The following is a 22,155-nucleotide window of genomic DNA, read 5'->3' on the forward strand; positions in this document are numbered from 1 at the left end:
TTAGATATGCCTACCAGTGCAGTTCCCCGATAAATTACAGGCTTTCTATCCTCAGCAGGCCCTCAATAATTCCATTTTCTGTAGAAATGAAAATGTGTCTTTGGAACAAAAGAAAGCACTCAGTCTTCCAGCCATTCACACAAAGTTTTGCTGGTACACAGCCATATGTCAAAGCATGCCTACTGTTCTGTAAGTCACCCTGGGAACAGCAGGACTAATGAAGCCTGGTTTCCTACAGAATCATGGCCTACATTTAGCACCCACAGTGTAATGCAGTGCCTGAGCCCTCCAGTGCAGCACAGCTGTATTGCCCATGTTCCCTCACAGCAATCTTGCACAATACCTGAACTGCTCCAACACACACAGCTCTGCCCCAGTGTCCTCCCACAGCATTTCTGCACTGCCTCCTCTCTGTGCCCTTCCCCTTCCCAGAGTCACCTCACTCATCCTTCCCCCCTCCCAGCTCCTGCCAGCCTGGTGCTACACCTGCACTGAGGGGTGACCAGCAGCAGCTGAACATGATCAACTAGACCTGAGCTCTGTCTCCTCCAACCTGGCAGGAACCACTGCAAGCTGAGCAGTGAGTCCAACGCCATGAGAGGGAAGATGGACCGACAAAGGGATACATAGGGTGGTTGCACACACTGTGTTTTCTTTGAAAGCAGAAAATCTAATCTCTTGAGAAGGCTGCTGAGATGCTTCTTTTTGCTTCTTTTCAGGAAACACGTCAGCATGACAGACTTAACAGAAAATTTACCCTTCAAAATGTCCTGAGATAATTATTTTCATTGCACAACTTCTGCTTCTGGGAGTTTACTTGCATAGCTAACTCAAAAGAGAGAAAATAGCCACTAAGTGTGATATTAAGTTTTATGCACTTTATTGAAGCCAGTAAGAAGCTGTCTAAGAAGATCAGTGCTGCTGCCTCAGACTGAGGTTCTCAGCCCTACCTTCCACCTACAGAAAGGCCTTGGCATGACAGAAGAGGATGCACTATGCAGTTCCTCAAAAAAGATGGACTTGTGGCAAGCTGTTCAGTTTCTCACCTCAGCTGTGAGATATCAGAGCTGTATCAGCAAGAGATTTAATAAGGCTTTGGCTGCTGTGTTATGAGATCTCAATAGCAGTCAGGCAGGTTTTGTGTTCGTATTTTTAAACTGTGTCATGGAGCCTAGAGCAAAATTTGCTTTATGGAGGAAAGGTGCAATTGGAAAAAGTGTGAACTCTTAGCAAAATGAACATGGATAGTTGGGGTAAGTCCGCAGGATCCAGCCTGTCTTTGTGAATCTTTGGACAACCAGTCCCATGAAAACTAAATAAAAAGAAGAATGGAAAGATAGGGACACTGTCATGGGTACACTGAGAGTGTCTGTATGTTTTGCATCGGAAAAAGGGTTATTTTTTACCACCACCCACATAAAATTTCCCTCTTCCAGCTAACTTCTCAGCTGAAAACTGGGAAACATCAATTTTAGATAATGAGTAGAGAAAAATGTATCTGCATACCTATCATAGAAAACTATTTAGCTGTGATAATAGTCGCCAACTCCCACCTTCTGAGATTAAGAATAAGCTGCATTTATATGAAAAGCTATTAACATTAATTATATTGCTTATATGGGTTACTAAATATCTGTGGGTTTTATAAACTTCATCAAAACCGTAGACCTCTTCAGCATTCCCACACCTACTGGTATACAAAGTAATGGGAATTGGTTTGGCCCCATCACCACTGTTTTCTATCAGCAGAAGTCAGGGTCTAACATTAACATTTCCCTTTCTTCCCTTTCTTTTCCTTCACTGCCTCTCTACAATCCAGGTAGACATTAGCTTTTCCTCTAGAAAGAGCCATGCCTTTGAAGAACAATATAAATATAACTTGTTATAAACTGAAAGAGGCATTGAGGCAATTAATACTATATATGAAAGAGGATTCCCCACATTTGTTAAAATTCCCAATCCCTACATTTGTTAAAATTCCCAACAGAATTTCTTTCATCAGAAAGACAGAGTTCTAAATGTGCTTTTAATTCTTGATTTTTTTGTTGATGATTAGGCTTGGCATAATTACTTGTTTACAAAGTGTCAGAATTGTACATTTCATTAATTCTTCAAAGTGTTTTTACCAGCAATATAGTCAAATGTTGTCTGCAGCAAGCTTTTGCTTCAGAATTTATGTAACACTGAGCAAAATTATTCTCCTTCAAAGAACCCTTTCCTCAGAAAAGTTAACATTTTAGAATTACTTGATTCTTTTAAACATAAGCCTTTATCTTCTAATAATGTGAAATACATTAATCTTTCCTGACTCTATTTTTCACAATTTAGTTTCCTCCTGATGTGCTGCAATTCTTGGCAATTATTTGAATCTTGCCCTAAAACCTAGAATTGAAAAAGCTAAAAATATTATTTCAAGTAGGAATTACATAGAATTACATGTATGTATATATTAAGTCACATTAGCAAAAACTTAGTAGAGATAGGAAATTATCTTGGGCTTCCCAGAATCACAGAATTTCACATTCTATTTGTTATTCAAACAAAGCCTAGTCAAATAGAGCTAACCATGACACAGAATACTGAAATATTTTCTAAATGCATTATATTCTTTTCACTGAGCATTCAGTCTGTTCAGCCTAGTGCCAACACAGGCTCTCCTTAAATCCTAGACTGCACTCATGGGATAAACTGCTGATTCTATCAAAGGAACCTTCTCATCGCCAAAGTGTTTGATACCTGGCTGGCATTTTCCCTAGGCAAGTGTGTTTTGCAAGCTCTATGAACTGTGTTGTAGCTTATGCTATTTTGGTTCTATGATAGTTAGAAGTAGCAGCTGAGACAGATCCAAGCCTGTCATCTTCTAATCTAAGTCACCACACGCATCATGCTTCATCAGTGATGAAAATAGAAATATAGCATCCGGACACATCTTTGGCCATAGAGTGTCCGGAAGACATTTTTTAATGAAGTCTAACATCCTAGCTCAAATTCACTTTGTGTGCAGCAAACTGAACTACACAGACAGTGCATTCATCCTGAAAGAAAACTGAAATTACTTGATTCTGGTAATTATTAGGTCTAATATTGGCAGTGTTTGGGAGAAGAGAGCCATGTTATCCTCCATGGAATCACTTCAAGGCACCTCAGCAAGATGGATAAAACCAAATGCTACTGCCCCGAGGATGAGAAAAAACTAAGTACTTCTGTCCTCATTCCTGTGCAAGCAATATTTGGAAACAGCAGCAGAGCAAGGATAAAGATAGGGCAGAGGTGATAGGAGTGGGGTTATGGTAGGTGGGAAAGTTGTTGGACTGCAGTGGAGAAAGGGTGAGGTCTGGAGGGATTCCCAAATGTCCCTAGGGAGTGGGCACCAGCAAGGGATTAGAGGGTTGTGAGAGGGGTAGAAGGTTTAGGAGCAGCCAGGGACAATTTGTGCTTGTAGTAGGTTTTCTTTGTCTCCTTTCCCCCTAACATTCCCCATTCCTCCTCACAATCTGACCTCAGTACAGCAGATGCCTTAGCCTATTGCTTTTCAACACATTGCTTTTCATCTTCTTTCCCTATCTTTTTCCCTGGCAGGAAAAGCACCCCAATTCCACCTACATCACTCCTAGATACCATTTTCCAAATATTCTTTCTCCCACTCCCCCCAAGACCATGTATGAACAGTTAAGTGAACTTGATGGGACTTGGGGGAGAGAAAATTATAAAATGGACCACAACGTTCTTTCCTTGCTCTCTTTGCAAGCTGTTCTGGTCAGTTAACACTTCACTCAACATCAGTAAGAATCCTCTCTGACTAGAAAAAATTCCTTCTTGTAAATTCATAGCCCCTCTTTGAACAGTGGATATTTTGAGTCACCAAGTGTCAGGAACCTGAAAGAAAAGCCAGATGGGAATAGATCACTCTTGAAACAGTTCAACTAGATCTCCTGCTCTTGGGCCCACTACATCATTACATTTCTTTACTTCCAAAAATTCCACTTGGAGGCAGAATGTTTTGTACAGAACACCACCATCAAGGGCTAAAAATAAGTTGCATATACCTGTGACTGGAAACAGTACATCAGGGCCAGGAAAATACAAGAAAGTGGGGAATGTATGACAGACAAAGAAAGTGTTTTAAGTAAAATTACCCTGCTGCTGCTGCCAACATTATTTGAGACAGAAAAATCTCCACTGGTTTCTACAACGTTGGTCCCATAAATAAACTGTCTCTCAGCCTTTATTTAAAGTCTCATTTGCTGCTTTGACGATTGACTTACTATTGGGAAAAAAATGCCCTTCATTTTTCTAAATAAGCAGCCTACTCATTGTTCTCTACAAAGTCTACACTTGAAACAAGTGTGCGTTTGTGTCTATGTAAAAGCTTTACATATCGAAAGCACAGTTGAACTAATTTTGGCTCATAATTTCAGGCTTCCCTCTGACAATAAAAAATTATGCTACCTAGAGTGATGCAAATTGGGTACTATAATAACTAATTCAATTTTTAATGTCTCTCCCTTTCTCTAATATCAATTACCTTCTGCAACACCATGGTGTCCTTGAAAAATACTCAAAAAAATTCTGCACAAGAACCATTACACAAGGAAAAATCAAGAGGATGTATGAAAAAAATATATCTGACTACAAAAACTCTGTAAACCAAGACAACAACACCACCGTTCCCCTACAGCTTATAGAGTGGCGCTTTTTTATGGTTTTTTCCCCATCAGCATAGAATAGGTTTTATAGGTCCTCCTCTCCCACCAAATCAACTAACTAGGCATCAACTAACACTGGAATAAACACACTCAGTCCATATATCAGCCAGGGTAAGATGGCAAAGCCTCTTTGGGCTGCACTAGAAATTCAGACCAGCTAAGAATCATTTTTTATATTCATGAAATATATAATGTTCAGCCCTTTTTTGAAAAGCAAGTCCAAAGTGATTGAAAAACACTTCCAAAGAAGCATAGCTACATTTTACATTCATCTCTGGATACAGCAATCACTTTTATTTGATTGCAAGGCAGACTTGGGCTTCATAATGCAGGGGCAATTATAAACTAACCACCATGTAAGGAAAGACATTTAAAGGTGGACAGATAAGCAGAAAGAAATATAAACCATGCACTTAAGCTATCTTAAAATAAACCACTTGGAAAGGGAACATGAAAAAAAATCTTTACTGCTAATCAAAAAAATGTATAAAAATTTAAGCCAGTAGGATGCCTACATATAAAGGCAACACTTCTCAAAAATTCAAACACTTACTGTGTAACAATAGGCTATATTCCTCTCCTTTCAAATACATTGATTTATTTTTTTTCTTGAAAAGGGAAGCCTTAAACTATTCTAATGAAAACAGTGGTTTTGATTGTTTAATTCAAGATACCAAAATGCCTCAGACATATCCTTGATGACAAACATGGCATTGTATTCTTTTGCTTTAGTCTAAGGAGCCCTCTAGTGCTCACTGACGGCAACCATGATATATTATCTCGAATAAGTAAGGAACTTCCTTGCAAATCTCTGCCTATTAGCTCTACCAAACACCTCCAGCTAAGGGAAAAAAAATGAATCTGAGGCACTGGATGATACATCTACATGAAGCAAGTAACTTAAATTCCATAGTTTGCTATTTGGAAAATATGTTTACATTGCTTTCTTATAATTTCAAAGGACTCATGGGTTTAAACAACATTTCAGTCATCCACTAATAATTTTAATAAACTAATGAGTTTATTTATATATAGAAAAAGAGCCTTCAGTTTTCAAAATGATTCAGCTCTCTCAGTCACCACTGATGAAAGTCAGTGACTAATGAGCCACACTGCAATCATCTCCAGAGAGTATTTTTTTCCACAGTGGCTCTATTCAGGTAAGTCCATGAAGGACCACCCCATTCCACTTTAAACAATTAATTCACTTAAAAAAAAACCTCAAGATCATGTTGTGGAGAAAAGGTGCTATTGGCTTAAGACTTCTTATTCATTCACCTGCCCCACTCCCTCATTTGGGTCAACAAAACTGCCTGTGGAGATAAGCTGTGAACCACACCACAACATTCCTCAGTGCTACCACAGGCTATAGAAAAAACATATAGAGTATGGCTTCAAGTTCCCTATCCATCATCCAAGAAAGGATTTTAACCAATTTCCCCACTGAAAAGAGCTGCAAGACAGAGATATGGCAATCCATAAAATTCCACCAAATTTTCTAACATTTTGTCTGGAGGAAGTCTACTGATAGACTAATTTGATCCACTCTGTAATGTCCAATATCCTGAGTTCCTGTTCTAAAAAAGTTTCTTTCAGCAGCACAGTACTTGTTCTTGAATCTTCCAACCCCCACCAGTAACAATCACATAATGGATTTACCAGTGAAGGGCGGTTGCCAGCTATCCTACAATGAATACCATTCCCATTTTTAAGGGGAAACTGACTCTAATCCAAGCAGCTATCTTAGCAGTAATATTAGAATGAAGTTAATACAAAATTGTAACTAATTTCCTTTTCTTATTCTAATATCAGAAATTTACTGTCTCTTACACTTTAGAAACACTGTTTTGTCAATTGCAGTCAGAATCCAGATGTGAAAGAAATATACATTCTCTGCACTTTGAATTTAAGAAACTACTTACATATACTTACAAACACATGCCAGTATCACACAGAAGTCCATGCCCAGACTCTGTAGGAAGCTTTCAAAAAAAAAAAAAAACCAAAAAACCTGTGAAGTTCCCCAAAGTACTAAACCTCCCCTCTAGTTTAGCTGAGGACCTATATATCTTCTATTTACTGAGGGACAGACAGAGCCTTTGGTCTTAGCAACAGCAAAGTGTTGGATATAAAACTGCCACTTTTAGAGACATGAAACTTGCATGGGAGATGATGAGATTTCTTCAGCTTGCACAATTCTAGACTCCAGTATGCACCCAAAATTGTCCAGGACAAAGTACTTCTATAACCTGAGCCAGGAGTAGGGAATATATGTGTCTAGAGGATAATGAGATGGCAAAAATAAAACTACTGTGTTCTTTAAGTTATTACTTGTATCGACTAAATGGTTACACTGGTACTTCTACAGCACTTTAACTAGACTTGATACAGCTCTTGAAGGTGAATTTTTAAAAGTTTCTCAGCCTGAAGGATCCTTGTTGTCAGCAAGAGAGGCAATTCTTCATCTACACCAAAACATTTTCTTTAGGGAGATAATGCAATAAATGTCAAATTATTATGATATTTTATTTCTGCATCTTTCATCATTTGTAGTAGTTTTTTATATCCACAGCATGACTGAAATTGAAAAAGGGCTAGAAATGTAATGCTGCAGTGACATAAAAGCAAATGTATGAAATACTCTTACAAAAATATTATATTTCTAAAATTTCTTCATTTTTAGAAAGACTGTGCAAAAGTTTTGAGAATAAAGTTTGGTAGCAAAGACATGCCCTCTGACTAAACTGATATTCATCCTCGAGATGTCATTTCAAAGTCCACCTTTAGATTTGCTTTAGTATAATGTTATATTACATGCAATCAAAATCACTGCTAATTTAACAGGATTAGGAGGTGTAACATCATCCTTTGTCTGAGCTCTGTTAGGCAAGCTGGACACATGAAAAGCCACATAGTGACTTCTTGTTCACTCTTCCATTAGGAAGAATATAGAATATTTAACACAGTCTTAATTCCCATATGTTTACTTACACAATTCTTTCTTCAGGGACTTGAGAGGATACTTCTGTGTTGCAGTCACTGTAAGAAGAAGTGTAAATTATTTTAAATATGGAATGAAAATGTTAATTTACTTAACTCAGTTACAGAACATTTGTGTAAAATCTTTAGAAATGTTCATAACATCCTGGCATTAGCAGAAGCTGGTTATCCAAAGTAAAAGAAATTTATGTTTCCTATGAAATCAGTAAAATTATCTAGGGAATATAAGAAAAAGGAAAATACATTAAATCCTTTAGTGAATTCAGGTCTATGGAATCATTCTGTTGAGGTCATTGATGACAAGGTCAAAGCACATACAACTTCACCAAGAACAAAAATACCAAAGAAAACCTTGTTTTCCCAAAGGAAATTTACTGCTACTTTACTATTATTATATTTTCCCATGTAAATTAGAGTTCAATTCTCAGTGTCCTGTTATGATTTCTCTCTTCCTGTAACCTCCATTAGAAAATGAAATGCAGCATGAAAGAAAGCAGACTGACACTAGAACAAATTAATTATGATGCTCTGACAGAGGGGATTGGATTGTTTTATTATATTAATGATAATACAGATTAATTTTGAAGAACCCTACTGGTCCTAAGTCACAGAAACTAGAAATGCCACAAGATTGTTTTGTTGAAACAAGCAATGATTTCCAAGGTCAGGGAAGAACTTTGTATGCCATTATTTGACAGGAACATTTTCAAATACTTTCATGACTCAAAAACATGTCTGACTCTCAGGTCAACTGTCACAAACACGGTTTCATTTTCACCCTGACATAGCCAAAACTATCAACTAATCTATCCCTCGAGAAAGACATAATATACCAAATTCATTCAACATTTTTTCTTCTCCTCCTTCAAAAAAGGTCAGGGTAAGGAAAAAACCATGCACCACAGATCCCTGTTGAGAGATGACTCTGCAAAGGTCAACTCAAGTAAGCAAGCATATTTTCTTCACCCGAAAACTGAAAACCATAGCATAAAAATTGAAAACCATAGCATCTTCTGCAAATGCTTTAAAAAGAACTGTAATTCTGTAGTTACAAAGGTTACAAGTGCTTCTGTCTTCATCTTTTAATAGTACATTGAACAAAAATAATTTGCAAGCTGTAGCTTCACACTTTCTGTTCCACGTTGGATTAATGACCTATTTTTCTTTTCCACTTCCCAGAGAGGTTTCAGAAATGAACACATTTTCCTTCTGCAATCAAAAAGGTTTATGGATCTCATAAGACTCTACATTGATCTCTTCAAATGCCTGTTAACATTACATGTGAAAGATGAGGAGATTTATATGTTTGCCTGAGATGCTTTCAACCCATTTCAAGTGAAATAAAAGTCAGACATTAAAAGTGTTGCAACTGTTTCATGTAAAGTCAAGTGTGAACTGAGCTCCTAGTTGAAACTGAAGCTCCTTCAAATTCTGTGGAACCCAGAACAAAGCAGGGAGCTGCTGCACAATGGCAGTACGTGCTACAGCCACCATCCTGCCTAGAAAAATCAGTTTGTAGCCCTGTACTCAATGCTCACTTCTAGCTATGAAAGCTTTAAAGAGAGCAGCCACCAGATCTTCAAAGGCCTCACATTGGAAACTGGTTGAATTATACAGAATTAAGAATGGTGTGACATTAAAATTCAGCATTTCAGAGCAAATCATAATAGTAAACAACCAGAAAAGCAGCCAAACTCTTGCACCTTCCAGAGGCAGCTGGAGTGCTCACCTCTCAGTGTGGCTGCTCTCCTGGTCCAGCAGGGCAGTTCTGAGCACAGCTCTGCAGTGCTGAGGGACTGCCTGCAGTTGTGCACAGACTTTAGATAAGCATAGTTTTGATTCCCTGCATTTACAGCATTGTGCCTCATGGTAACATATCACATGAGAAGCAATATTTGGCACATACATCTCCAATATTTAAATAACATTATGAAACCTGATTTTAAGCACTTATTATGAATAAAATACACTCAAAAATTCCTACAAAAATGCACTCAAACTTTTAGGATGCCTTCAAAGCTCAAATTTACCTTCATTGACATAATAAAAAAGAAAAGAATGCATTAGAACTCGGCCCTATACATTAGAACCAGAAAGTTTTCTCTTCTAAAATAAACCTAATTGAAAAGGCAACAGGATTTGGGAGTCTTTATACACATTTAACTATTTATTTAATGAAGAAGTAGTGGGGGGAAAACCAACTGTTCTGGAAAGGTGTCCAGCTCCACAAAGCTTTGCTGTGTACTTTAATATCTGTGGCTCACATGGCATAGCTGAGCCCTCTTTAGGTACTGGGAGACTGCTCTAAGCTCTTCCTGGAGCCTTTTTCAGGCTGAGCTGCTCCAACCATCTCAGCCTGGCCTCATCTGGAAGGTGCTCCAGGCCTCTGATAGTCCTTTTGGCCTTCGACTGGATTTGCCCCAACAGATCCACATCTTTCTTAGGCTGGGGTCCCCAAAGCTGGACACAGCACTCCAGGTTGGGTCTCACCAGAGCAGAGCAGAGGGGCAGAATCCCCTGCCTCAACATGCATCACACTTTTGATGCAGCCCAGAATGCAACAGGCTTTCATATTCAGTTTTTCATCCAGCAATTCCCCCTAGACCCTCTCCACAGGGCTGTTCTCAAGCCGTTCATTGCCAAGCCTGTATCCATGTTTGGGATTGCCCCAACCCAGGTGCAGGACCTTGCACTTGGCCTTGATGAACTTCATGAGGTTTGCACACTCCCACCTCTCAGGTCCCTCTGGATGGCATCCCTTCCCTCCAGCCTGTTGACCTCACCACACAGCTCCATGTCACCAACAAACTTGCTGAGTTGGTCTTGCTTGTACTACTCAAGTACCAGCAGAAGTCCTAAACCTAAAATAATGTCAGTGAACAAAGAACCCACTGTTTTCTCAGAACACCTCCCCCCTTTCCCTTGTCTATGTCATCAGGTTATCAGAGTTGAACTTGAACTAACAGCTTTATATCCCAAACTCTTCTGTCAGAGGGCCAAGGGAAGAGAACGGATAATGAACAGGCAAATGATAAATGAGTGCTAGGTGGCACTCATCCAGAAGATGGATGTAGAGAGGCAGGAGCTCAGTGAATCCACACACACCAATATTCTGGATGAGGGAGGTCCTCAGGGGCCTTCAATTCCCTCCTGCCACCCCAAGGGTATCACCACATACCCACTCTTGATTCCTCTACACATTGTGCCAGTACTTCTGCCTGTGCTTTAATTCATTCCTGCACCCTTTCATTCCCTAGTTGGATCTCCTGAGCTGATGGACGACAGACCATCACAGCTCCCTTAATTCCCAGGCAGCAGCTCAGGACAAAGTAGCACATGCATGCGTCTCCTGAGAATAAAGAACTGGGATACAAAGTGCACAAGAAGAGTCAGAGGAAATAAGCATGTCATCAGTGCTGGAGGGCACTCTGCACACTCTGTGACTTTTTTAATGCTTGCCTTTTACAGCTTTTGTAAATTAACACACTTAGCAGGCTGGTGGGAATTTGAGTCATCTGTAACAAAAAATCAACGTATTCAAATGTTAAAAAGAAGCAAGTGTAAGTTTCAGGTTTTCAGAGATATTAGAATTGTAATTTATTTTGTTTTACTCATAAAAATATGTCCATGTATACTATGTAAGAAATCTAATGTGTTATTCAGTAAATAAAGTTATTCAATGAACTATTATTCATATTACTTTACATTTGGTTTTAAGACCCAAGTCAGCTAATCTCTGTGGATACTGCAAAATCTGATTATTAAGTCTGACTTTATTAACACACCAAAAAAAGAGAAATATTTCATAAGAGCTAAAAAATCCCAGCAGCATTCAAAATAATTAAAACAATGTTTTGTTTTGTTAATAACAAAGTAGTTCTAATTCTTATTAAATCTTCCCTTTATGACAGAAGACTAACTTTTTTTATTCAAAAGCAGGTCATTAGAACTGTGAGGACAGAAAGAAATTAAATTCTATTCAAATTTGTACTTTGTTATTTTAAATATTTAGAGGTAATATGTCTCCAACACCTTCCAATCTGGTGCAACTGTGGGCTTCCCTGAAAGAAGAGCTCCTACTTGCCTTGTTCCCCCTCCTCTCTCTCTTCCTTAGCTTCCTCTCCACCAGACCTGGTAACAGTGCAACCACAAAGACAGTCCTGCTGATTGGTCTGACAGAAGATTTAGTCAGTCCTCTGCCAACCTTTGAAAAAGAAAAATCATTTCCATCAGACCAGTTTACTGGACTTGCCCCAGCAACAGAGGAAGTATATGAATTGGCACCGAAATGTAACAGAAATCCCCTTCTTCCTATGGGAATGGCAGTTGCACTAGACAGCATCATATCCAGCCACAAGCTCAGGCCATAGTTTTAAGCCAAAACTGATCTAATTTCATCTTGCTCCCCAAAAAGAAAGAGGGTCCTGACTTCTATTTGTACCAGAATAGCACTGGTGTAGGCACGTGATCTGCAAGGTCAGAGTCTTAAATAGCAAAAAACCTGATCCCTCTCCAACTGGTCCATGTCTTTTACCCACTTAATCTTGTGGCTAATAAATGCTAGAAGTAGCACAGAAGAGGGCAGCCGCACTTGGTGAGAGGCCAGGAGGAGGACAGAGACAGAAGCACAGACTGAAGGTATTTCTATGCAATGTTGAGGAGAAGGGCAATTCCTCCAAGGTAAGGAAGGAGAGCAGCTCCACCTCGTGAGGCCAGCAGGCACCAACCGGCACATTCATTCTCTGTATCCTTGCACAGTCCCTTGTGATGGATGAATAGTCAGGCACATGCGAAACTTTTTTGTGTTTCAGTGGGTTCCACAGTTTTCACATCCTTCCACTCCCCAGTATTGTGCATTTTCCTCTGACAGCTTAATGAATGGCAGAGTGATCCTGCTGAAGCAGCACCACTTTTGCAATAAATAAATAGGAGTTCTCTTCCTAGTCCATTACTATTTTAAAAAATAAATAAACCAAATCATTTCACTTAAGCTGTTTTGTTGTTTTTTGGTTTGTTTTCTTCCCATCTTCATCTCATTGTACACTAAAAGGATCTGGAAATCTACTGCCAAACAAATGTGCAATAACTCTACATGCAACATTCGTCCCTTCACGCCTCTCCTCATCTGCTATAAACATAGATTATTTCATTTTTTCAACTACCTACAGATTTGCTTTTAAAATATCCTGCAACACCTGAGTTCTTTCTCAAATGTATCGGAAAATGTCAACTGGCACAAAAATATAGACAAATTTCCATATTATACTATATTTGCCAGAATAAAATGCAACACAGGAAGCAAAATGGGTCAGTACTCAGCTCTGCAATGATGACAAAATGCAAGCAAGCAAAAAATCTGCATTCCAAAAAACAAGTTTTAAAAGTCCCAATATGCTGTAAGGATGAAACATTTAATTTACATGAGCAAAATACAGAACAGAAATAGCTGCAAGTCTATGAAGACAACTTATTAACCCTTTACAGAAGAACCCCAAGCACAAAACCAGGTATCCTTGGAAGAATGCAGAAACCAACACCTAGTAATAATTCCAAAGAAGTTTCTTCCAACTGCTCTGAACTGTTTCAATTCATTTTCATGACTGTTTCTCTGAGGTCAGGAGCAGAGCCCATGCCAAAGAACATGATCTGTTTCGCTAGTCAAAAGGGAGTATTTGGTTTGGGAAGCTTCAAGAATGTTCAAGGGGGCATATTTTGGAGTTTTTTGCAGGTTACTACCAGGAAAGTTTCGGATTATTTGGTCTAGATTACACGAGAAGAAAGTGATGTGTAACTACTTATAGGTTATAAAGAAGCTCAATATGCATTACACCACACTAAGTTGGAAAAGCAGTCAGTGTTCCCAGCCAGAACCATATAAATGAGAATGATTTGGATGAACATGTGGAATCTATCTGTATAGAATATAATCATAATTCCAGAGAAGGAAGCTTGCCTTATCCCACCACTAACTGCATTCAAAATTTCCTCTTGCACAGTTTCTCCAGTTCTACTCCAGAGTCTCACTGTGTGAGGACCTTTGGAATCAGGAATGCCCACATACGAAGCAGACTTTTGTACTGCTTGAAAAGTGTGGAAAGATATCAAGAATATATTCAAGAATTGCATGAATGAAGAAAAGGACTCTTACAGCTTATCTACGCAAAGAAATTACTCAGCATTAATTGAGAGAATGAATATATAGTACAAATTCAAACACTCAACAACTACTTCCATGTGCAATGAGCTGAACACTCCAGTATAATAAGCATTATAATTCAGTATAATTTACATTGAACAAGAATATTCAGTAACGCCCAAAACTGGAGTCAGTGTGGAGCAACGTGTGTTTTGTACATTCTGCCTTTTTCCCCAGCAAATTCCCTTGGAAGAAGCATTTTCAGTATCAGTAAAATACAAACTTAAAACAAAAAGCAGAAACAAAACAGCAAACGAACAAGTCACCAAAACCACCTCACTGTACAGTTTAACTTAACAGAGATTTCCAGGAGAGAGCACATTCCTATTTCACTGTTTGTAGACAGATCATTTACAGGAATGTTCTTGCTCCTGACGCAAGTCCTGCCAAAACCTGAAGGCGTCAGGGAACACTGAAGATGTTACCCCTTTTTGCTGCCTGCCCCACTTTCTGCAGAAGATGGCCCTTGCTGCAGCACAATAAGCAATGTGTCTGTGCCTCGTGCCTCCCCGGTTCACAGTCCCCTGAATTTGGTTTTTCTGAATGTAAGTTTGTGCTGCGCACCATCTGTGAATCACCCTGGCTGCTCAACAAGTATCCATGCTGTTCTGCTGCTCTTTGTCCAGCAGACTGAGGAGAGGAGCAGAACAGAGAACTAGAAATAGTAAACTCTGCAATCACCATACCACAACTTAGAACGGTTTATTAGCCAGAACTTTCAGGAAGATTAATTTGAAAAAGCTTTTAAAATGTATTAGTTAAACCATAACTAAAGTTTAAATGCTCTTGTTTAATTTACTTAAGAAGTAAATTTAACTTAATTTACTTTAGAATTCAAAACAAAAGTCAATTTCAAATAAAAGAACCCATAACAGATTTGAATGTGATTTAATTGATAAACTTTTGAAGTTAGCTCAAATTAAAAATAAAGAATGTTCATGCAGCAATTTAGAATATTTTTCCTGAATGTTGCTATGTATGCAAGCTGAGAGACTGCTATTCATTTTTTCTGAGACAGAAAATGCAGTAAAGACAGAGGGCTGTGTTGAGAACTGGGCAGGAAGGTAGCTATGAAGAAGTGTGAAGTGAAAGCATTTCAAGTAAGTATTTTTGTAAGGCACTTGCAAATATGACAAAAATTGCTCTGTTGCCTAGCTCATTTTTCAGCTGAATTACTTAACCAGATGGTAAGCCAAGATATGTGACCTTCTACGCCAAGTAAGGTCATGTATCTGGGTTTTGGGGTTTTTTTCAATACAGTTTAAAAGCAAAAAAGTACTCTGAAAAGACAAGCAAAACTTTTTTGGAAAACTAAAGGTGAATGCATTTTCTAAAGGATAATTGCTTAGTCAATGAAACACACAAAAGAGATGTAATCTAACAACACTCAGACTTCTAAGAAAATGCATATATGATACCACGCCTGTATTATTGACCATTCTGATGCATATTGCAGGCCAAATTCTACCTTGCCAAGTCACCTATTAAACACACCAGAAAAAACAAACCCAGAAAATGACATATGTATGCACATTTTAAATAAGAAATAGCGACAACATTACAAAGTTCTTACTCTAATGAGAGCCATGGCATTTGTTTTTAATAAGCCTTAAGTTCTGTAGTTAATGCTAGATCCTGCTTCACTGTTCAGCATCTGCATTCCCTCACAGCAAAGCCTGCTACAGATTAGATGGAGGCCTAAACTTACAAATTGAACTGACATTTACAAGTCAGAAGTGACACACAGAAACTCTGCAATTGAATCACTCAGTCTGGCTACACTCCCTGCTGGCTTAAGTAACAGGATACATCAGATTGCAATTCACCATGGACAAAAAGACTTTTCTCACAGTTGCTACATCCAGGACTTTGTTAAAACATTGGAAAGATTTTATGAGGCTTTAGGAACTGACAGATCTTATAGCAAATTTTAAGGAAAATTAGGCAAATTGTTAGTGTTTCAGACATGTTTACTTTTAAAGCCCAAAATGGGAAGTGTTATAGAACAACCAGACGTAATAATATTAGGTAGAATACTATCTTACATAAAGCTTTAAAACCTGTTACAGAGATGTCAGCTATGTTACATTTTTAAGGTCTACAATCCTGCACACAACTGTAGAAATCTTGAGTATGTGAATGATCCATCTTTATATGGTGAGCAAATCAGGAAACCACTCTCATAGGTATTTAAAGCATTGGGGTTTCAGGACCTGTTTCTGAAAGGCAGACTTCTTCCAACACATCAGTGTTCAAGTTACAAAGCTCCATGTGACCAAAGATCTTGTAATCAATGTGCAGTCCACCACCAAAAAGTCTAATTCTCATGAGTAATAGAAGCTGCTTTACATAGTGGGTGTTAAGTATTTCCCTTAAGGCCTAACTCAGCATCCAAAGAAGCCTCATCCCACCAAAAGCAGCAAGCAAGTGCAGTAGGTATTTATTAATTTGTACTAATTTATAGCAGTTTAAGGGCACAGCAGTATAAGCCTCACCAAAACATAGCAACCAGCATGCAAGTCTTTCAAAACAACATAAAGCAGCTAATAGTAAACTAGAAACAACCGTCAAAATTTTAAAATACTTTTTCAATTTTTTATTTCCAAAGTAATTAAACCCTCAATGAGAAATGGCCAGGCTAAAACTGTCAGATTATACAGTTGTGTTTCTATAACATCAGTCTCTTTCTCCAGCTACATTTCAAATGGGAAAAGCATACAATTTTTTTTTAAATCAAAACCAGCCAAAGTATTTTCCCATAAGCTTTCCAGGAAAGTCAACCTCTGGACTAAAACCAAACATAAAATTTTCATCGGGAAAGGAGAATATTTCATTAAATTGTGAATATGCAAAGACAACATTCAGACATAAAACAACGGAGAAAATCCTTACGTAACTTTCCACTTAGCAGCTACTACAGACTACCACCTATTATAACAAGAACATAACATAATAATTTATTTCCAAAAACTCAACTGAATTCAAGGCAAAGGCATTATATTGTGTGCTGTCTACCACTGTCTGAGTTTTGTACAATAATCTTCAGCATCAAGAGTGAAAGATCAAAAAGGATGAGAATGGATATGTTCTACGCCACAAAGCTACTTTTGTCCACATAACTATGCATGTTTTGTTCCAAAAAGCAGTAGATAATTTAATAGAATCACAGGATTTTGATAAGTTTGATGGTTTTAATTTTTCCAGTATTAAAGACTTTCAGCTTATTTATAAAGTAATTACTTTGAAAAGCTGAGATATTTATTTTGAAATATCTATCACCTTCCTCTGAACAGAAGAAATAACAAATATACCTGCAATAACAAAGGTTTTGTAAGAAGAAAGTCTGAAGTGTCTTGTAAAATTATTCATATTAAAAACTATAGGACAAAATTTGAAACACTCCAGAAACTTTCGCAGAAAATTAACAAACCCAAGGTCTATTTTACCAATTCTTAAATCTTTTAAAAAAATTTTAATGCACCTATCTGTGGATATTGGATCATTAATAAGATTTAAATTAAATACTTTTTCTACATAATGTTCTAAATAATGCACCATCTTAACAAACATCAAAAAATACCAGTTTTGAAGTTAATTTTGCATTTCAAGATCTACCTTAAAACCTGCTCACAATGTACATAAAAATGTGGTAGCGAGAATACAGGAGACATCAGACCTTGCATACTTTACTCTTTGAGCTAAAAGAGGGCACCTAAAGGAACAGATGTTTGGTTGCTTTGAGCTCAAATCCTGAAAAGCACAAACAGCCAAAGTTCTTAAGTCACCCTCAAAAACTGGAGAAAATAATCATGTCACAGTTTTCATGACAGCAAAGCATGCATCATAAAACACATCCATATTCACAAACACAGAAAATCATACTTGGAAAAGAAAAGTCATCAGCTTATATCCAGTATATGTTTGGGTTTCTGTCCCAAATCCCAGCTGCCTTTCATGGATGGCAACCCAGTAGTTCATCCTAACACACCAAGCTGTAGAGCTGCTTCATAGGCAGCAAAACCACCAAAGGTGTCAGAATGGGCATCAGAACAATTTCCAGATAAACTGTTCCTGTTAGCAATTAAAGGTCTTCTGGGACTGTACAGTTTGATCAGCTTAATATTCCACTGACTTTCAGGAAAGATGTTGTAAATTTCCATTTTCTTTTTCCACTGCCCACACAGTATGGATGGAAATCAGCAGACTTAGAGCCTATTTCCAGATCTGCTATTAAATAATATTCATACTATGTTAATCCTCATTTTACTAAGACATAAAAAGAAAAAAAACCCAACTAACAAAAAAAAAAAAAAAAAAAAAAAGGAAGAAACCACTGCCTTTACGTGAGCAGCTAGTCCAAATTCAGTGTTTAGGAGGTAGTTTCACTTAGAGACACTAACTGGCAAACTCCAACTGGTTTAAGAATTTTCCTAGCTAGTCTGTGCATTTTCTGGAAAAGCTTAACCAACTACGCATGGATGCCTGTGGGTAGCAATGCAATGTTATTCCTGGAAAGTGTATTTGTAGTGTCCACATTTCAGAAATGGCATCTTCAGGCAATTCAGCACTCAAATTCTGCCTTCTGTGACAGCCTTGCAATAATTTTGACTTGCACAGGGATTGCTGCAACCAAAGTACTTTACAGAGCACTCCAATTTTTAGAATTTCGTCAAGTAAAATAGTGTATTGATATCATCTGCAAAATAAATAGGATACTAAAGTACTGCTTTCCATGTAAGTTGATACTCTTTGTGTTTGGGTATTTTGACCAGAAAAGATTAGCCCAACTTTACAGGCATGACTTAAAATACAATCTACAATTCCATTGTCCATTTTGAGAACTTACACAGCTCTTATTCACTGGGCATCACACAATGTTTCATTTTCTGAGAGAGCTTCAGAATATCCCTGTTAGAGTATGGTGCTAACAGCACCAAGGTTGTGGGCTCAGTCCCCATATGGGCCATTCACTTAACAACTGGACTTGAGGATCATTTTGGGTCCCTTCCAACTCAGAATATTCTGTGAATCTGTAATTTTTTACTCCATATTATACCTACAAAGCCCAGGTACAGAAACCTTCATCATTTGTCTTTGATGACACAGGAGGTGACTATCAGATTCATACACGCAGGACTTGCAACTGGTATTCTAGTTCCATACTGAAAAAGCCTTTCCACTTTTTCAAAGATTAAGAATTAAGCAATATTTGCTAAAACATATTTAAATTTTGTGCAAATATTTTCTAAAGTCCATCAACACATATAAATACACCACTTTATACTAGGAAGACTTCTGAATGCATCTGTTATCGATGTGCAAAAAGGATTGAAATACCAAAAAGGCTGTTTAGAAGAACAATAAAATTTATGACTCCATGCTCCTCTTCTGTACAGAAAAAAAAGCTGAGCAGCCATTTAAGATCAGTGAATTTAAGTGAGTGTCTTCCTCCACAAAGAATGGCTGATGTCCTAGCAGTAAAATTTGGGAGAAGTGAAATTCTGCAGAACTGGCTCCAGCTTTTGCATAGCAGCATCTCAAATCACTCCTATCCAGCATCTTCATCTCTTTATTCATACCAAAAGTAATGAGTGTCCTTGAATTTCACTCCTGCTTGTCACAAGCAAAATTATCCACCTCACGTTTTAACATGGGGAATTTTCTCTTACCTATTATAATTCCTGCAAGCCAGATTGCTTTATCTGGTAATTACCAAGGTGCAGTCTTTATTTTAAGCTCTGGTAAGAAAGAAATTTTTATCACCATGTCCACAGCTGCTAGTCAGGAATTATTATTTTCACAGCTTTCAGACCTTGCCACATCATTTGAATGCACTATACAATGGCACATTTCAGAATTATGAGCTTCTTCAGCCAGTACAGCCACTAGAAAGAATGGTGATTGATTCAGTCCTCTCAGCCTAAATGCACTCTCCCTTTTTATGTTTTTTCATAACCATTACTGCATATGGATACCTCTTGGAATTATGTAACGTATGCATGTCAGTGCAAATCTATCATGCTCCAAACTCAAAATAAAACATACCAATTAAAGTTTACTTGGAAAAATGATAAATGAAAAAGCAACAGGGTGGAGAAATATAGTGACAGAAGCAACCTTTCTAGAATGTTTAGATTAGGCTGCAGCTCCACAGAAACTTCAGAATGTTTAATTTTCCCCTTCATGTAACAAGCAGTTGAGTCTCGCATACAAAATTAGGTATTAAACCATGTTTTCTCCAAAATAAGGATACTGCTATCAAAAGTGATACTTCAGGTAAGTGTTATAAAATTTGTTTCCGCTTAAAAGTATTGTGACAACACTTAAGTAAGACTTTGACAATCCATTTCCATTCATGCATATTTGAGTATCAAATTTCTGTATAATAAATGAGGCATTTTCCCTTTACATACTTCAGTAATTTAAAATATGCCTTTCTAGGTTCTTATACTGAAACTTATCTAAATGCCCCCTTAAATATGCATTAGCACAGAACAAGAACAAACCAAGACCTGACTTACAAAACAGTATATCTTCTGTCCTATGTTAAATCCCTGCAGCTCTCTACAGGCTCCCAGCAACTTTCCTTGGTGTCCTAGGCCATGGTGGAGCTCACCTCACACCAAGAAGAAGCCAGATGCAGAAATCAGTGGAGCCTCTGAAGTCCAGCCACCAAAAAGGAAAAAATGAGCTTCCTATATTTAAACTGCTTCTCTTTCAGGATGTCATTGCTGGAATTCTTGTAACATTTTAAAAGCCTTTCTCATCTCAACTTTGCAAGTTTATTTATGTGTGTACACATAAAATAGTTTCCCTAAAGCCTTTAGTTCTGGCATATCAGAATTTTCACTGAAAAGTCACCAGGACTGAAAGCTTATAGCTTTTAGCCATACAAAACAGCATTGCAGTTTCTTGTCTCTACTAAAAGCATATTTGCAATCCTGCAATCCTAGTAAAGAGGGGAATTAATTAAATGGCATTATTCAATTTACATACAAATCCTGTATTAAAAACTTTAACATGAGCTGACAAAGTTAAAAAATATGACAGAAGCTATTGAACAAATTTAGGCTTCAGTTACAGTCAGGTTAATCTGTGGTGACAGCTCTGAAACAAATAAAGTTACCATAGTGTAAAGTCTGAAGTAGCTGGGAAATGAACTTGGCCACCTGGCATTTACTTACTTCACTAAACCTAAAGCCCTGCAAGGGTCAAACAATGAATAACTACATAGTTTGTGAGAAGAAATGCCTAGAAACCCAGGATACAGAGGTGAAATGAGGATAAATGCTTTGCTTCCATACTCAACTTTATGGCTTTTGTTTCTCTAAGCCAGGCCATGGATATTGCTTTAATATGCTATGAATATTTTCAGTGTAAAATTACATTCATATAAAAGTAAGGTATGATTCATACAGAATTCACATGGAATTTTAAATTAGATTGACTATTACAGCCAGATGTATAAACCTTTAAACTTCAGTTGGGATTTCTTTTTCCATATAATAAATGTAATTGTTTCAACGATGGACTAGTTGAAAGTATCCAACTAGTATCTTCCAACCAGGAAGACTTGGATACTTTAATACTTGTTTCTGCATCTAGTTTATGTATTTCATAGTAAACACCAATAGCCAATAGCCTGAACCTGGAAAAGGTGAAATTAATCAGAGCAGCAGTCTCTTCAAGGCTAAGAAGCTTTTGTAGACTTGCACTTTCACCTTACATGTAGCAAAGCACACCTAAAAAAAAGATATGTGAAGAACAACTTAACAACTGCAAAAATTACAAAGAGTACAGGCTTAAATGAATGTTATTTAAAATAAAAAGGAAACCTCAATTAGGCTTCAGAATATTACTTGCAAGAATGAAAAATGAAACCCCCACTAAATGCCATTATCCCATTATGTTAGCCCCGGAGCATACTTGCATTCCGAAGCATCCAGTCGAGAGGAACCCCACGCAAATCCCAAAGCAAACTTCAGTTAAACTTTAAAAGTTCACCTCTTTCGCATAAGATAACGCAATTAACACACATGCCTCGAGCTAGCAATCACCTCCTCTTCACCTGAAAGGCGGGGGTGGAGAAGCTTCGGGGGAAGGTGGGAAGGGTTCAGCTCCCTTCCCCGCGCTCGCAGGTGCCGGGCGGCGCCTACCCGGGTCCCTGCGGGAACAGCGCGGTGCCGGCGCTGGGAGCGCAGCGCCTCCCGCTGCCGGGCCGCTGCGGGGCCCCCGAGCCCCGGCTGCCGCTCC

General features: G+C 38.0%; 1 protein-coding gene across 2 annotated transcripts in view; it reads right to left on the reverse strand.

The window, feature by feature from the left end:
* RNF144B (ring finger protein 144B) overlaps nt 1–21,870 on the reverse strand; it is an 87,459-nt gene extending 65,589 nt beyond the window's left edge. The window contains exons 1-3 of one of the 2 annotated variants that reach the window (XM_064705198.1): nt 21,829–21,870; nt 7,698–7,745; nt 6,629–6,688 (exon numbers count right to left, since the gene is read on the reverse strand). The gene's annotated coding sequence lies outside the window, so the exon portion shown is untranslated. Of the gene's footprint in view, nt 1–6,628; nt 6,689–7,697; nt 7,746–21,828 lie in introns of those variants that run through there. The other variant, XM_064705199.1, reaches the window with a different exon arrangement.
* Between the last annotated feature and the right edge of the window lie 285 nt (nt 21,871–22,155).

Source organism: Zonotrichia leucophrys, chromosome 2 (assembly GCF_028769735.1).
Source record: "Zonotrichia leucophrys gambelii isolate GWCS_2022_RI chromosome 2, RI_Zleu_2.0, whole genome shotgun sequence".
NCBI classification, from domain to species: Eukaryota; Metazoa; Chordata; class Aves; order Passeriformes; family Passerellidae; genus Zonotrichia; species Zonotrichia leucophrys.